The 16,193-nt window shown below is 41.8% G+C and overlaps 1 pseudogene; it reads right to left on the reverse strand.

Annotated features, from left to right (window-relative positions):
* Nucleotides 1–5,150: 5,150 nt before the first annotated feature.
* Nucleotides 5,151–6,574, reverse strand: LOC102488176 (non-POU domain-containing octamer-binding protein pseudogene; annotated as a pseudogene).
* Between the last annotated feature and the right edge of the window lie 9,619 nt (nt 6,575–16,193).

Genomic DNA, 16,193 nt, shown 5'->3' on the forward strand with positions numbered 1-16,193 from the left:
TAATGATGCTATCCCAGGAGCAAGCCTCTGGCCTCAGGTGCAGAAGGAACATTAAGTGCCAAGGAGGGATGTGGAAGAGCAGGAGCTCAGAAGCCAAGAAGGTGCTGCCAGAGCACAGATGTGACCTCAATCTACCTCCTCAATATGATCCTGGACGCACCCAACCAGACCGTGGAGCTCTGGGAAAGTGCTCAAGCCTCTACTCCAAATGGCCTCCACTTTGCAAAGAAGGGAAAAAACTATCATGTTAAACCAGAAAGACTGGGCTAAAATATAACTTAAGGGACATTCTACAATAATCCAAACCTCTTCACACTTGCGGGAAAAGGATACCTTTTCTTTCTTGAGGATCATTTACTTAAACCACTTGAAAGTTAGCTGCTAGGTCTGGCAGTGATGGGAAGAAATAATTCCTTCCTTTTTACAAAAGAACACTAAAGTCAGGTACGCTGGGATGCCAGACCCAGGACTGCAACAACTGAGTACCATCTGTGTTCCCACTCTCCTTCCCACTATGAGATGACAATGGCTACTAGGCCCAAGCAAGCCCAATGGCCTGGACTCATCCACCAACTGCAAAATGATCACCAAAGTAACTTCAATTAGGTAGAGTTTAAAATGCAACACTGATTTTCTTACAGCGTTTATAAGGCATGGTGTGAGGAAGCTGCCCCCACTCACAGCAGTACAGCTATACTCAGCACCTCACGCACACACGCACACAGAAGGGAGGAGCTGACTTTGCCAGTACACAGGCAATGGATTGCCTCCGATTGCTCTGGTTTTCAAACTGTTGGAGAGCCATTCCAGGCCTTCCCAAAGCCCATCTCTACGAATGGCAAAGGAGCCTGGATGTTCTAATTTCTCTGGTTGAAGGAATATAAGTGGAGCTTATCTGTTGTCTGCTGCATTCATAGCACTGGGAAGATCCTTAAAACAGAACACTCAGCTTATACTGTTGTGTCCATATAATGACCTGCTCTTCCTTCCCCAAACATGCTCTAACCCACAGTCTTCTCTGTCTCAGTTCACGAAGACTCCAGCCTTCCAACTGCTTAGGCCAAAAACTTTGACGACATCCTTAATTTTTCTCTCTCAATTCCACAGCCAAACTGTATAGAAAACCCTAATGACTCGCCCATCAAACCAGATTCAGAACTTGACTTTACCACCTGCACAGCTGCTACCCTGCCTCAATCCTACCATGGTTTCTCAACTGGATTACTGAAATAATTGCTAACTGGTCTCCCTGCTTCTGTTTCTGCTCCCCTAAAGACTATTCACAACCCAGCAGTCAGTAGAAGTCAAATCAAATCATTCTACAAAACTGCAACAGCCTCCTCTCTTTTAGGGTAAGGACCAGAGCCCTTATGGTGGTCTGTAAGGCCTTTAGGACCTGCAGTCCTGTGACCTTTCCTAATTGGCCTACTCCATCTTTTCTTTGTCTTTTTTTTTTTTTTTAAGAGGTTTTTTCCTTAGGGGACATGCATGCACTCCCCGGAAAGAGAGAGAGACAGTGAGAGGGAAAGCGAGAAATCACCCCCCACCCCCAGGGGGAATGGTCATACCACAATCCCTCTCCTCCATTCTCCTCCCAGGATTTTGGGCACACATGCACTCAGGCCTGGCATGGTTTTCAAGCCACAGGTCTGAGACTCCAACTGCAGTCAGCCCTGTGGGAGTCCAGCAACGTAACCACTACACCATCTGCTGGCCCCATGCTCCATCTATTTAATATAGCATTCACCATCTTTTACTCTAAGACGTACTTATTTAGTCTGTTTATTGTTTTCTATGGTTTCAAGTTACCCCTGACTAGCAGGCAAGCCTCAGAAGGCCAGAAAGTATTGTCTATCTTGTTCTCTGATGTATCTCAAGTGCCTAAAACAGTGCCTGGTGCAGAGTAAGCTCAAACCAAATTTGAATAAGTTTGCATTAAAGAGCAAATAGATCTAGATATCATAGATATCTATGAAGGGGTCAAAGATCTGCTAAGTGAAAAAGGCCGCAAATTCAAAAGCAGACTATGATCTTTGGAATATAAATATGAATACAGTTATATAATAGCCACAGGTATAGACATTTAACAATGTTTTCCCTGAAGAGCAGGGCTAGACTATCTCATTGTAACATATTATATGTCCACATGTTTTTATTATTTAAAACATCAGATTCATTATTTTCTTGTTTTAAAGTCTGTTATATTCACTATGTGAAATTCTGGACTACATCAAAACTGAACAGTAGATTAATGGCTGAATGAAAGATGACCCATTTAAAATCAAATTTACAGGAGCCAGGCAATGGCACAGTGGTAAAACAGAAGACTCTGTAAGGTAATCCCACATGGATTGGCTCCTGATTCCGGTCCAGAGACCACCCTGACTATAATGGACACACACATGGCCATGACCAGGGGCTGACAAAAGATGGGAGTTGGATCAGGGCATTGCACTCTGTTGGGGGTAATGTCTCTCTCTCTCCTCTCATTGACTCATGGAAAAAAAAATTTAAATAAACTTTTACAAAAAAAAAAAGAAAAGAAAAAATTATGCTTACCAACAGTTGGATGAAAAGAGAAAATGCATTTGGTAAATCTAAAGTGACAAAACAAGATGCAATATTGTCAAAGCAGTGTGATCTACATTGTATAACGAATACACTTGTGGAAGAGAAAGTGGAAGGAAACATATCAAAATGTAACAGTTGTCATCTCAAGCTAGTACAATTTCATGTGATCCCACTTTCTTTTTCATGCTTAGTTCGTTCAGCTTACAGTCCTGAGGCTACAGAGTTCTACACCCGAGCCTCTTCCCACTCTTCTTTACAACTTTACCTTTATGAGGAAGTCCCTTATTTTAATAATGAATTGCCTATTTAATTTTATTTATTTTTAATTTGCTTTAGGGAACATGTTCTCTATGGAGAGAGGTAGGGAGGGGGTGAGAGATGCAACAAAGCAAGCCACCAGGTCTGGGACTCAAACCATGGTCAGCCATGTGGGAGTCCAGCACCTTAACCACCACACCACCTGCTGGCCCCAGAGGAAGCTCTTTTTCCTCCTCAACAACAGGCCCTACCTACATGACCCAGTTTCATCCCCCTCCCCACCCCAACTCCCATTCTGTTCCAGCTACACTGCCTTCCAGCTTGTCCTAGAACCACATAGTTTCCTCCTCTTGGCCTCAGGTTTCTGCTTGGATGTCAATTGATTAAAGAGGCATTCTCAGCTCTTCACACCCATCCTGCACCTTACTCTGTTTTACCTTCCTCCAGGATTTTCCACCTGACTATTACACAGTATTTACTGATTGCCTCTCTTCCCACTAGAATGTAAACTCCATGAACAGGGATTTTTGTCTGTCTTGTTCCCCGCTATATAACCAGTACCTAAAGCAAAGCTTGTTACTTACTAGATTCTCAATTGATATTTATTGAGAATTGGGGACCAGCAGGTAGCATAGTGGTTAGGGATACTGGACTCCCACATGGCTGACCACGGTTCGAGTCCCGGACCTGGTGGCTTGCTTTCTCACTTCCTCTCTCTCTCTCACTCTCACTCTGTCCCTCTCTGATCAAATTAAAGTAAATAAAACTTTAAAAAATATTTATTGAGAATTGAACTGTAAAACTATTCTATTGATAAGAAGGAGATGGCATAGGGATCTAGTTAGAAAAAGGAGGGAGGCAGACATCTAATTTAAATATCTATATTTTAAAATGTGACATCTGGCAGTAAATTTCAGTTCCAGGATTCAGAAAGCCAACAACATACTGATTTATTTATAAACACCAATAAAACTGTATCTCTGAGCTCATTGTCTGCTAATATTCTGGTTAGTTCTCAGATCTCATCCACCCACTCTCTATCATGCCTGTCAACCACAAACATCAGACCTGAAAAGAAATCATAAGCATGTGAGTAATCTAAACCTGGAATGAACAGCTGTTTATATATCCTTACAGCTTCTCCCTGCTTATGTGTGCTGAAAGCGATCAATAGAAAGGATATATGATCTCTTGAGTTAGGAAGCCTGCCATTAACTCACCTTTTCCAGAAGTATCACAGTCCTTCATTAGATTAACAATAATAAGAATATACAAAAGTTAAGATCATTTTTTAATCACTTAATTTCCACATCAGAGGAAAACTAGGATTTTTTAAAAAGTACGCAAAATGTAATACAGTAAATAGAATTAATCTAAAGTTAACCCTCCTAAAGCAAAGTTTGAGACAAAAGCTTAGGTGCAGGAACTGTATTTTGAAGTGATCCCAGGGAGCAAGAGTGAGGGACAGTCATTGTAAGGATGAGCTATCAAGTTGGCCGCTACTATATGACCAGTGTTTATCCTATTGGACATTCTAAGAAGCCACGAACTGTCTACTCAGAACAAAAAGAAGAAATGCTTATCCTTCAGTGCCTATCTCCTATTGGTCAAGGACAACTGAACAAGTGTTAGGCTACCAACACTTCAGGTGATGTTTGTATGAATGCCAGGAGATGCCCATGGGCATCTGTATAATAAAGAATCTGGCTGGGCTTCACTGCCAGTGTCGAGGAGGTAGCCTGTAAATCCTTGGACTTTTCAGTGTGATAAGAGTACCTTTACTGTCATAGTAGGTTCACATCTGACAGTTTATGCTAACAGGGTGATGCACAGTGAGTCTATAGGTAGTTTATGCTAACAAGGTCACTTCTGGGGAAGGGAGGAGGACTGCAGTTTGAGTCAGATGGTCGATGATTCATTCAGTCATACCTGGTTGACTAGATCAGTCATACCTTATGAAGTCCCAGAAGCTAAGGTCATGTTTGGATTTTGTGGTATATGTGGCAGTGTAACTGGGGTTAGGGAGTGTGAATGAGAAAGCAAATATAACAAGATGGACATAAAAACCAAAATGATCAAGATTAATGGGGCTTTAACTGGATCCGTTTTGCCATGGTTTCCCCAGACCCTCAATAACCACATCTGAGACTTTAGGAATGCACCACAAGAGACTGATTAAACAATATACCACACGGAACTGACATGTTAAATACCACCGTGCCTCCTTTGCCCTCTGCCTCCAGTATTACTCCCTAGAGTAGTGCAGGCAGGGACTAACTATTGGAAGGAATCCCTAACATTTTTCCAGGTAAGAATCTTGGCTAGTCCAAAAAGGGTCCTTCCTTTAAGAGTTTTAGGAAGCAAGACACTGCAACTTTATTAGTATTGGTGATGTTTGGAGCAAATTCAGCTCCAGAGCTGCAGAGTTGAATGCAGGAGTTCCACCAATTGCCCCGACTCCTTCCACTGTAGCAGCTAGACCAAAGCATTCTTTGTCAGTGGGTCAATCCCACAGTATCTGGTATCATAGTGGCAGGTCCTGGAGGAGATGGGGTACCAGCTGGGACAGGAGTAGAGAGCATGGCACCTCCCATAGCCATCTGACCCATTTGTAACTCCTCACTCGCATCAAGGCAGGTTTCCTTGAATCCTTCCTGCAGTTGTTGCATCATTTCTTCCTGCTGCCACTCATCTCTTCCTCACTGCACCTTTGCTCCTCTCCTGTCTGAGCTCCAGTTGCTTTCTTTCATTTTTGCACCTCTTGGTTGTACAACTCTCCCATCCTCCGAAGTTCTTCTCGGTGCCTCATCAAATCCCGCCTCATTAGCATGACCTGGTGTTCATGGCAAGCTGCCTCCATCTCCATCACCAGCTTCTCACAAGCCTCCTTGATGTTGTGGCCCACCTGGTTCTGCTGCTGCTTCTCCATCTCAATGAGGGCCTTCTAGCACATGGCACACTCACAAAGGACCTGGGCTGTGCAAAGCTGAGTGGCCACTCGCGCTCCTTGTGAAATCACTGGTTCTTTATAATCACTTTCTCTGGAAGTCCCTCTTCATCATCTAACTGGTCCATGGGCTCCATAGTCATAGGACGAGGAAATGCAGTTAGCAGAAATGAGCCTTCACTACATCTGTCCACAGCTTTTTAAGCAGCTGGCTTCCCTGAGAACTCATCAATGCCTTTTCCTGAGGGTCTTCTTCAATCATCACAATAACTACAGCCCTTTCCACCTGGATGAACACAGAAAAGGCTTCTTCCAACAGTTCGGTGGACACATACTAAAGGTTTCAGACTGTAGGGATGCGCTATGGCAGGCAAAGCATACACGTGGCTGCTTTCCACAGAGTGGCATATTGTCCAGTTCTACTTTGGCAATCTCCACTAGGGTTTGCGTTTCTAAGCAGATAAAGCCAAAGCCTTTGTCCTTATGATTGGAGAGTTCACCTGCCTTCCCATATTTCTCAAATAGTTTTCTCATTTCCTCTTCAGTGATATCAAGAGGAAGATTGCCCACAAAGAGATGGGCTACGTTGGGTGAAGATCTTCTCTCCTGGTTTCCTCATATTCTTCAGGCCAATAGTTAAGCCTTCATTTTGGCTGCTGGCCTGTTGCCCATTTGCAGGTATTGGTGGTGGTGGTGGTGGCTGTTGTGGCTACTGGTGGTGCTGCAGGGGTGATATTGATGATGCTTCCTTGGGGTATGGTTTCGTTTCTCCAAATTAAAGGTTTTAAAGCTCTGCATTTTTGTACCCTCAACTTCGACTGAAGACAGCAAAGGGTCGCTCAGTCCTCTCTAACCTCACCTTTCTCTAAACTGTTCTCTCCTCAGAGTAATGGCAATACTGCACGGGCTCCCAAAAATAAAGTTTTCTAACATTAGGCCCCATTTATATTCTTTAAGTTCACGTACATTTTGTTGAGTAGTCATATAAAATGCTTTCTCTTTTTCATTGTTGAGTACATGTTTTGATTGCCAACATCCCAGAAGTCAAATTGCAAAGGCAAGGTTTTAGGTTGTAGTGAATTACCTGGGCACTTATACAATTGTTAAAAAATACGAATGGACAGGGTTAGCAGGTGGCATGGTGGTTAAGGGCACTGGATTCCACATGGCCAAATGCAGTTCGAGTCCTGGACCTGGCAACTTGCTTTCTCTCTGGTTAAATTAAAAACTAAATAAAGTTAAAAAAAAATAATTCTTTAGGGGCCAGTAAGTGGTGTAGTGGTTAAGGGTGGTAGACTCCCACATAGCCGACTGTGGTTCAAGTCCTGGACCTAGCGGTTTCCTCATTCCCCCTACCCCCGGTCCCTCTCTGGTCAAGTTAAAATAAAGTAAAATAAAATAATAATTTAAAAAATTATTTTTTAAATAAATGGACATTTGTAGTTATTGTTGTTTGCAGAATGAACAAGTTGTAACCCATAACTGATACACAAAGGGAAAAAAGTGAAAAAAACATTTATATTCTTTATATAGGTCCTGACCTATGAACTTATAATTAGACTGACCACACATTTGACCAAGAACCTATTACACATGAATAGTACACTGTAATGTGTTTTTGCTTGTTTGTTTTGCTATAATGTATGTGCACTTGCCAGAGAGAGAAAGACACTTAAAGTGAGAAATCACCACCACCACCCCATGGGTGGGGATGGTCACACTGCAATTCCTTCTCTTCCATTCTCCTCCTGAGATTTTGGGCATGTACACACACATGCCAGGAGGGATTTTCAAGCCACCCGGTCCAAGACTTGAACAGCAGAGTCGGCCATGTGGGATCTAACACCTTTACCTCCATGCCACCTGCTGGTCCTATAATCTGTTTTTTAAAAGGATATAAAATAAATATAAAATATATATAAAGAGAGAGAAAGAGAGAGAGAGAGCACATGTGCATGAGCAAGGGTGCCGCATGTAAATGCATCAAATATATAGACAGATCAACAGGAAATAAAACTGGTTGTTTATGGGCGGAGAAATGAGTGGTTAAGAGACAAGAATGACATAATGGTTACTGGACTCCTATGCAATAGACTGCAGTTCGAGTCTGGACCTGACGGCTTAAATTGATGCCAGGCACATGTGCATGCATGCCCCAAATCCCAAGAGTGGAATGAAGGAGAAGGAATTGTGAAGTGGCCATTCCCCCAAAGGATGATTTCTTGCTTTCTGTCCCTCTCTGTCTCACTAGCAAGTGCACTTGCCTGTCGAGGCCTCTGCCTTGATCTTTGAAGTTTGGGGGATGTGAACTCTGAACGAGAGCTGCAGTAGATAAAGAAAGGAAAGAAAGACAGAAAAGCAGAGGTTGGGTGGACCGGACATCACTATGGAGATCACCGCGGCTGCGAGTCATTCTGCGCTCATTCTTTTACAGGGGAGGTAAAGTCACATGCTTTCTATGTTGACTGCAGCTGCGGAGCATGTAAGCAAGGAACGTCTCTCCGGAGCATTTCTCTGGGCCTTCTCTGGCTAACACTCAGGTTTCTTTAATCTACACAGAGTTCCCTCTTATTTCTAACTTTGCCCATAGTTCTTTCCTGTCTCTACTTTCTTTTTTCAATATGCACTGCCATGCAGTGCAGCAGTAGATTACGTCTTCTTTACAGCTTTTGTTCGCCCTGCAGTGTTAGCCCAGTAGCCATATCTACTTCAAAGGTTGCTGCTTAGATCTGGCCACTCCCTGCATCTTGCCCAGATCTGGCCACTCCCTGCACTTGCTCTATAGCAAAAATAAAATAAATAGAGAGAGAGAGAGAGAAATGGTGACTTTTCATCATACACCCTTTTCTTAATTTTGAATTTTGAATCATGTAGCTTGTTGAATCATCATTCAACAAGTTAAAATAGCTAAACCTACAATCAATGAGAAAAATCTTTCCACATGAGAACTTATGAACGTTTTGTGCATTCTATGAAATACATCAACTAAGAAATCACATAAGCAGTTTGAATTCCAGCTACGCAAGTGAAACCTAGACAGTCAAATGTCTTAATAGAGTGCTAGAATATTTCATTAAGTTCTGTCAGACTCAACGCACTGATGAAGAAAATTTAAAGACAGCCCAACGTTTGGGAAACTGGCAAAAACAAACAAACAAACAAACAAACAGGGGCAACATCCAAGACTGTTCATGGCTTATATAAGTGGTCCAGCCACAGAGAACAAATATATTCTTCAAACAGCTCTATTTGTTATTTCATAAAGAATCCAAATTACCCCCCTCAAGGTCCTATAACACAGCCAGCTCTCTGCCTTCAAAGCAATCATTACAGAAATTCAGAAAAAAATAGGCCTGTTATGAACAGAAGATTGAAAACATTTCAACTTTGTGGGAGGCTGCACACCAGCGAATGTCGCGGGTTTCTCAGAGAGCAAACAATTACACAATGCCAAAGGCCATGATTGGCTCCCCTTCAAAACCTCACCTTCAAAATCATACTCTGATTTGCCACTTCCCATAAAGGACACCATTGGCTCCCCCTCAAACACCCCACAATTGGCTCCCCTTCAAACCTCACCTTCAAAACCATACTCTGATTGGCCACTTCCCATAGCAAATCAGTGAGCTTAGAATCCCTCAGATTTACATATCTGGCACCTCATGATTGGTCCACAAAAGCAACCAATCATAACCCACCTTTTACAATCATTCATTTAACCAATCACTGCCCACCAGCATGTATATAACCACGATCCCTGACCCACAATCACCAGACAACCCTAAAGACCCTGAAGAGTTGTAACAACGCGTCGTCTCCGGACGACCCTGAAGAGCTGTGACACTGTGTCATCTCCGTGCTGCCCACAATAAATGGAGGACCCTGAAGAGCTGTATGTAACACTGTGTCGTCTCCGTGTTGTAACACTGTGCTGCTCGTCCTGCCTCTCACTCCTTCCCTCAGAAAACCTGTTCGACTGTCCCCGGGGTCGGGACACAACTTGGTATTTGAACATAAAAAACTCTGAATAGTATAGAAAAACTAATCCTGTGACAGAATAATGAAGTCAAACCTCAAACAATTTGGGTTTCTGAGTGCCTTGAATGGCTACTACCTGCCAGTCACAGAACTAAGCATTTTACAAAATTAATTCCATTTCAGCCCAGTAATGAAGCAGTAGCCAGTAAGTATCTCCATCTCCGGATGACAAAATTGAGACGGAGGAGATGACCTACCTTTCCCAAAGTTTCACAACAGAGATATGGTTCAAACCACACATTCTATTTTATTACAGATGAGGAAATGCAATGGCTTGGTCAGGTTATAATGTGTCAATCCAAGTTAAAGGATACTCTGAGTATCGAAAAAAGGTTATCTACACTGGATTAAAACACAAAACTATAGGACCAGTGGGTAGTGTAAGGCAGTAGGATCCCACATGGCCCACTGTGGTTCGAGTCCCTGACCCAGCAGCTTGAACAAAACACAGGCACATCTACATGTGTGCCCAAAATCCTGAAAAGAGCAATGAAGGAGAAGGGATTGCATGACCATCCCCCACAGGGTTATTTTCTCACTTTCCCTCTCTTTTTCTGTCTCTCTCTGGTGATCACAGGTGCCTTCTGGCAAATTTCTTTTTAAAGAAGAGGGGACCAGCAGGTGGCATGGTGGTTGAGGTGCTGAATTCCCACATGGCAGACCACGGTTCAAGTCCCAGACCTGGCAGCTTGCTTTCTTGCTTTCCCTTTCTCTCTCTCTGGTCAAATTAAAAAATAATAATAATAACAACAAATGGAACTAACTAACTAACTAAATATTTTTAAAAAGAACAAGAGAACACTGAAAGATATATGATGAAAGGCATCATGTCTTGGGTAGGCAAAATGTGGTTGATAACTCTTGAGTCTGAGTAATGAGTATGTGAAGGTTAATTATGTTATCCTCTTTCTCCTTGTATTTGTTTTCAATTTTCACTAAAAACTATTTTATAAAAGACAAATGTGCTATTAGGAGGAAAGACTTTCTAAAATCTACAGGTTGAGAAGATAACTGCAAATAATATTAAGTGCCAAAGGGGCCAAATGGTGGTGTGGTAGTAAAATGTGACAATCTGTGAGGCAATCTCACATTGGAAGGTTTCCAGTTTATGTCTGAAGATCACTCCAGCCCATGATCTGGGGCTGGTGAAAGGCTGGGTATGGATCACAGCACGGGGACACTGCCAGGGCACTCTCTCTCTCCCATGGAAGAAATAAGAAAACTTCCATTAAAACAAAACAAAACAAAACAAAACATATCATTCATATTTCACAAAAGGAATTAAGTGCCAAGATAACAACTAAAACAATCTGATAAATATAAGAGACGGTCAACTTAGGTGTTTGGTCTAAAACAAGTAAACGCATGCAGTGAAAACACCACTCGCAGCAGAATCTTCAAAACGAATAGACTCCAAATAAATCCTAAAGTGAGTAATCTCTAGTTGCCATATGGTTAAGATTCTACATGAGAACCAGGGTGTAAAAACTATGTGAACAGTTAAAGATTTTTTTTTTCATAGGGTGTGTAAACTTGCCAGAGAGAGACAGAGAGAGGAAAAGTAAGAAATCATCCCCTGGAGGGATGGCCACATGGCAATCCCTTCTCCTCCATTTTCTTCCTGGGATTTTGGGCATTCATGCACACATGCCCGGTGTCATTTTAAAGCCACCAGGTCCAGAACTTGAACCTCAGTTGACCATATGGGAGTCAAGAGCTTTAACCACCATGTCACCTGTTGGCCCCTGGTTATGGATATCCTAAGAGGCAATATTCAGTAAAGTATGAGGTATCCAAAATATAACCAATGAAAGAACCAAATAAATATTGGGGGAATAAATTAAAATCCCAACTTTTAGTAAAACAATCATAGTGAAATTGGGTAATCATCCGGTATATTTAGGTCTATTTATGCACTTGTAGTGTACTGGGGCAGCAGGAAAGAACTGTGGTCATGTAAGATGCCAGGTTTTGAGATTTTGGATTCCGGTGATTTCTGTTCATTTCTTCTTCTCCAGAGATGTGATTTTTTAGATGGTCTCAACAAGTTTAAGACTAAACTCAGGGCCAGCAGGTGGTGTGGTGGTTAAGGGCCCTAGACTCGCATATGGCCAACTGCAATTCAAGTCCTGGACCTGGTAGCTTGCTTTCTCACTTTCCCTCTCTCTCTCTCACTCTTTCTCTCTCTCTGGTCAAATTGGGAAATAATAATGTGAAATCTCTCACTCTCATTCTGTCCCTCTCTGGTCAAATTAAGATAAGTAAATAAATAAATAAATTTAAATAAAATAATTCTTTTTAAAAAAGTTAACTAAATTCAAACTCCTCAAAAATTGGTACCTTATCTAAGACACATATAATCCTAGACTGACCAAAAGATAAAATAGGATAACTATTTTGGACCGTTCTGGGGAATTACTTCACCTGGTTCCACCGTCTATGTACTCTTTTAGCCAGCTGACCTGGGCATTGTAGCAAGATCTTATCTAAGGAACTGGATGTGTGGAGCAATGTGCTTATAGACCCTGCTAGTAGACTGAGCAAGAAGGATGCAATAAGGCTGAGAACCTGGCTTAAAAAAAGATAGGTCCAGGGACCAGCAGTTGGTATAATGGCTATGTCACTGGACTCCCATGTAGTTGACCACAGTTCAAGTCCCAGAACTGGTGGTTTAAACTCATGCCAGGTGCATGTGCGTGTATGTCCAAGATCCCTCCCTAGAGGAGAATGGCGGAGAAGGGACTGCAGTGTGGCCATCCTCCCTGGGGGTGTGATTTCTCACTTTGTCTCTCTGTCTTTCTGGTGAGTGCACACACGTTATAGCCAAAACCTCTTCAAAAAAAGAAAAGGCAGGGCCACAGAGGTGTGGTGAAGGAGTAAACCTCTACACTCTGCAAGGCAACCCCACATAGGAAAACTCTTGGTTCAAGTCCAGAGACCTCCCTGTGTACTCTGAGCATACTCTTGCCATGATGCAGGGCTGGCTCAAGACAAGTGATGGATCATGGCATCAGGACCCTGCTGGGGTCCTCAGTCTTTCTTTCTCTCTCAGAAGAAATAAGCTTAAAAAACAATCTAAAAGAGAAATGGTAAATTTAGCTACATCATAATTTTAAACTTCTCAGTGGCAAAACACAGAGAAAACAAGGTTGAAAACAAATCATTAACTGGAAAAAAATAACACATGAGAAGAGTTGTTCCTGACTTACAATATCCTTCTTAAAATTGTGACCAAGCAAACATCTCAACTGAAAATGAGTTGAACAATATTGAAAACAAGTCACAAGAGAACAAATACAGTCAACAGATGTTTGAATATATTCACTCTGTAAGCAAATAAATCCAAATATAAGTTATTTTTTTCTCTAACAGACTGACAAATTCCCAGGAGAAATCAGCACTGTTTAAAGGGTGGTATAACCTTTTGGAAACCAGTTTGGCTATATGTATACACATTCTAAACACACAGATGTTTTTAACACAGCAATCCCTCCACTAGGAATGACTGCAAGGAGATAAAACACATGTTTGTGGAAAGTGTGAAAGATGTTTTTCTTTAGATATTGTTTACAAGAAAGAATAACTGCAAATAACCATCTGAAAACAGAAATTAGCTAAAAACATAGCCATATAATTGAATATTAGCCCATTATCACTACATTGTATTTTGTTTTTTTGTTTTAATTCATAAGGGTACATGCACTCACCAAAGAGTTGAGAAACAGAGAAAGGAAGAAAGCATCCCCTGTCCCCAGTAGGGCATGGTCATGCCATGATCCCTTTCCCTCCATTTCTCCATCTGTCTGGGTTTGGGACACATACACACACCTGGCATGTTTTTCAAGCTGCCAAGATCAGAATTCAAACCACAGTTGGTCATGTGGGCACTAGGCTATAGGGCCAACCCCAATTATTACGATTTGATGTTGATTTGTCTCAACATTTTCTTCACCCTCTCTTCCCCTACCTAGCCAATACCAGCTCATTCTTATGGTGTTCATTTACACATTATTTCTTAGGGATATTTTTTCTGTGGGTTGCCAAGCCTTTGTGAGTCCATTGGTGGCTGGATTAGGCCTCTCTCTTTCCAGATAATCTTTTATTCTCAAAGAGCATAGAGCTTCCTCAAATAGTCATGGTAGTTTTCCATGAGGGCAAGTCTCACAGCACAAGCACTTATCAAATATCTGCTTGAGTTGTATCTGCTGATGTTCCATTGGCTAAAGCAAGTCATGTGGCCAAGCTCAGCATCACTGTAGAGGGGGCTACTACAGGGCATGTTTACTAGGGGCATGAGTCTTTGCAAGCTCAGCATCACTGTAGAGGGGGCTACTAGGGGCATGAGTCTTTTAGGGCCATTAGTTTAACAATGTACTATAAGGTTGGTACTCATTTCCCTCACCAAATATTTACTAGATACCTAACATGTACCAAGCCTTTTGCTAGTAACTGAGGACAGTGAACAAACAAAACATCCACTCTTTTTTACAGTTGGCTCTCCACATCTGCAGGTTCTATATCCATAGATTTAACCAATCACAGACTGAAAATATTTGAAATAAAGAAAACAACAAAAAAACAATACAGAGGCCAAGTCATGATGCACAGGAAACACAAGTGGACCACGTGGAAAAAGTTCTGGGTTTGTGTCCTGGGACCTCTCTGAGCATGCCAGGCATATGCATGCTTGTCCATGATCTAGGCCAACTGAGACTGATGGTGTATCACAGAATGAGGACCCTGTTAGTGGTCCTGTCAACCTTTTTCTCTCTCTCTGATGGAATAAATAAACTAATTAATAAATAAACACATAAATAAATAAATAAATCAGTTCAAAATTTCATTTTTTTAAATAATTATTTAGTTTTACCCATTATTATTATCTTAATTTGATCATAGAGAGAGATACACAGAGAGAGAGAGAGAAAGTGAGAAAGCAAGCCACTGGGTCTAGGACTCAAACTGCAGTGAGCTATGAAGGAGTCCAACACCTCAACCACCACATCTACTGGCCCCCCAAGTTTTTTGTATTTATTTTTTTTTTTTTTTTTTTTTTTTGAGAGAGAGGTTTTTGCTATAGAACATGTGCACTCACCAGAGAGAAAAAAAGAGACAGAAAGTGAGAAATGACCCCCTGGGAGGGATGGCCACACAATCCCTTCTCCATTCTCCTCTTGGATTTTGGGCACATACGTTCATGCACCCAGCATGAGTTTTAAGCCACTGGTCCAGGACTTTAACTGCGGTTGACTATGCGGGAGTTCAGCGATGAAACCATTATGCCATCTGCTGGTTGCTAACATTTTTAAATATAGTAAAACAAACATTTACATTGCATTAGATAATATAAGTAATCTTGAGATGATTTAAAGTACACAGGAAGTACACATGTGTGTAGGTTTTATGCAAATGTGACACCATTTTAAATAAAGGACTTGAGCATCCTCAGATTTTGGTATCCTTGGAGGGTCCTGGAATCAGTTCTCCACAGATAACAAGGGACGACTATACATTTTGGGGAAGAAAAAAGATAAGTAAGAAATTACAAATGTGTTGAGAGTTATTAAGAACTTTAGGTAGGGACCAGCAGATGGCATAATGATTATGTTGCTGGACTCCCACGTCGTCGACTGTGGTCTGTGGCCCAGACCTGGTAGCTTAAAACTCACGATGGGTGTGTGTGTGTGTGCATGGGCACATGTGTACGCATGCTCAGAATCCCTAGAGAAGAATGGAGGAGAAGGGATTGTGGTGTAGCCATCCCCCTGGAGGGTGACTTTTAGCTTTCTGTCTCTCTTTGTCTCTCTAGTGAGCACATGCACCCTATAGCAAAAATCTCTCTTTAAAAAAAAAACAAAAAAAGAATTTAGATTGGGTCCAGTCAGTGGTGTAGTGGTTAAGGCAGCTGGATTCCACTTGCCCAACTGCAGTTTGAGTTTCAGACCCAGCAGCTTAAAAAACACACTGGGCACATGGGTGTGGGTGTGCCCAAAAATCACAAGAGGAGAATGGAAGAGAAGGAATTGTGGTGTGGCTATCCCCCCTTAGGGGGTTTTCTCACTCTCCCTCTCTTTCTCTCTCTCTCTCTCCATTGAAAACACGCACCCTATAGTAAATTAAAGGTCCCTAAATACGTAATTCTTTAAAAAAAAAAAGAAGAAGAAGAAGAAAGAAAAGAAAAAGGAAAAAAAAAAAAAAGAACTTTAAGTTGCTATGAAAACTTAGGACAAGGTAAAACCAAGGGGTCAAGAGTAAAGGTGTTCCTGAGAAATAATGTTTAGCGTCCAAAAGAATGAGCTAGCATTCACTAAAAAAAACCAAAGAGGCGGGACCAGCGGGTGGCGTGGAGGTCAAGGTGCTGGACACTCCCACATGGCCA

The sequence above is a fragment of the Tupaia chinensis genome, unplaced genomic scaffold (genome assembly GCF_000334495.1).
Source record: "Tupaia chinensis unplaced genomic scaffold, TupChi_1.0 Scaffold000624_1, whole genome shotgun sequence".
Taxonomy (NCBI): Eukaryota; Metazoa; Chordata; class Mammalia; order Scandentia; family Tupaiidae; genus Tupaia; species Tupaia belangeri.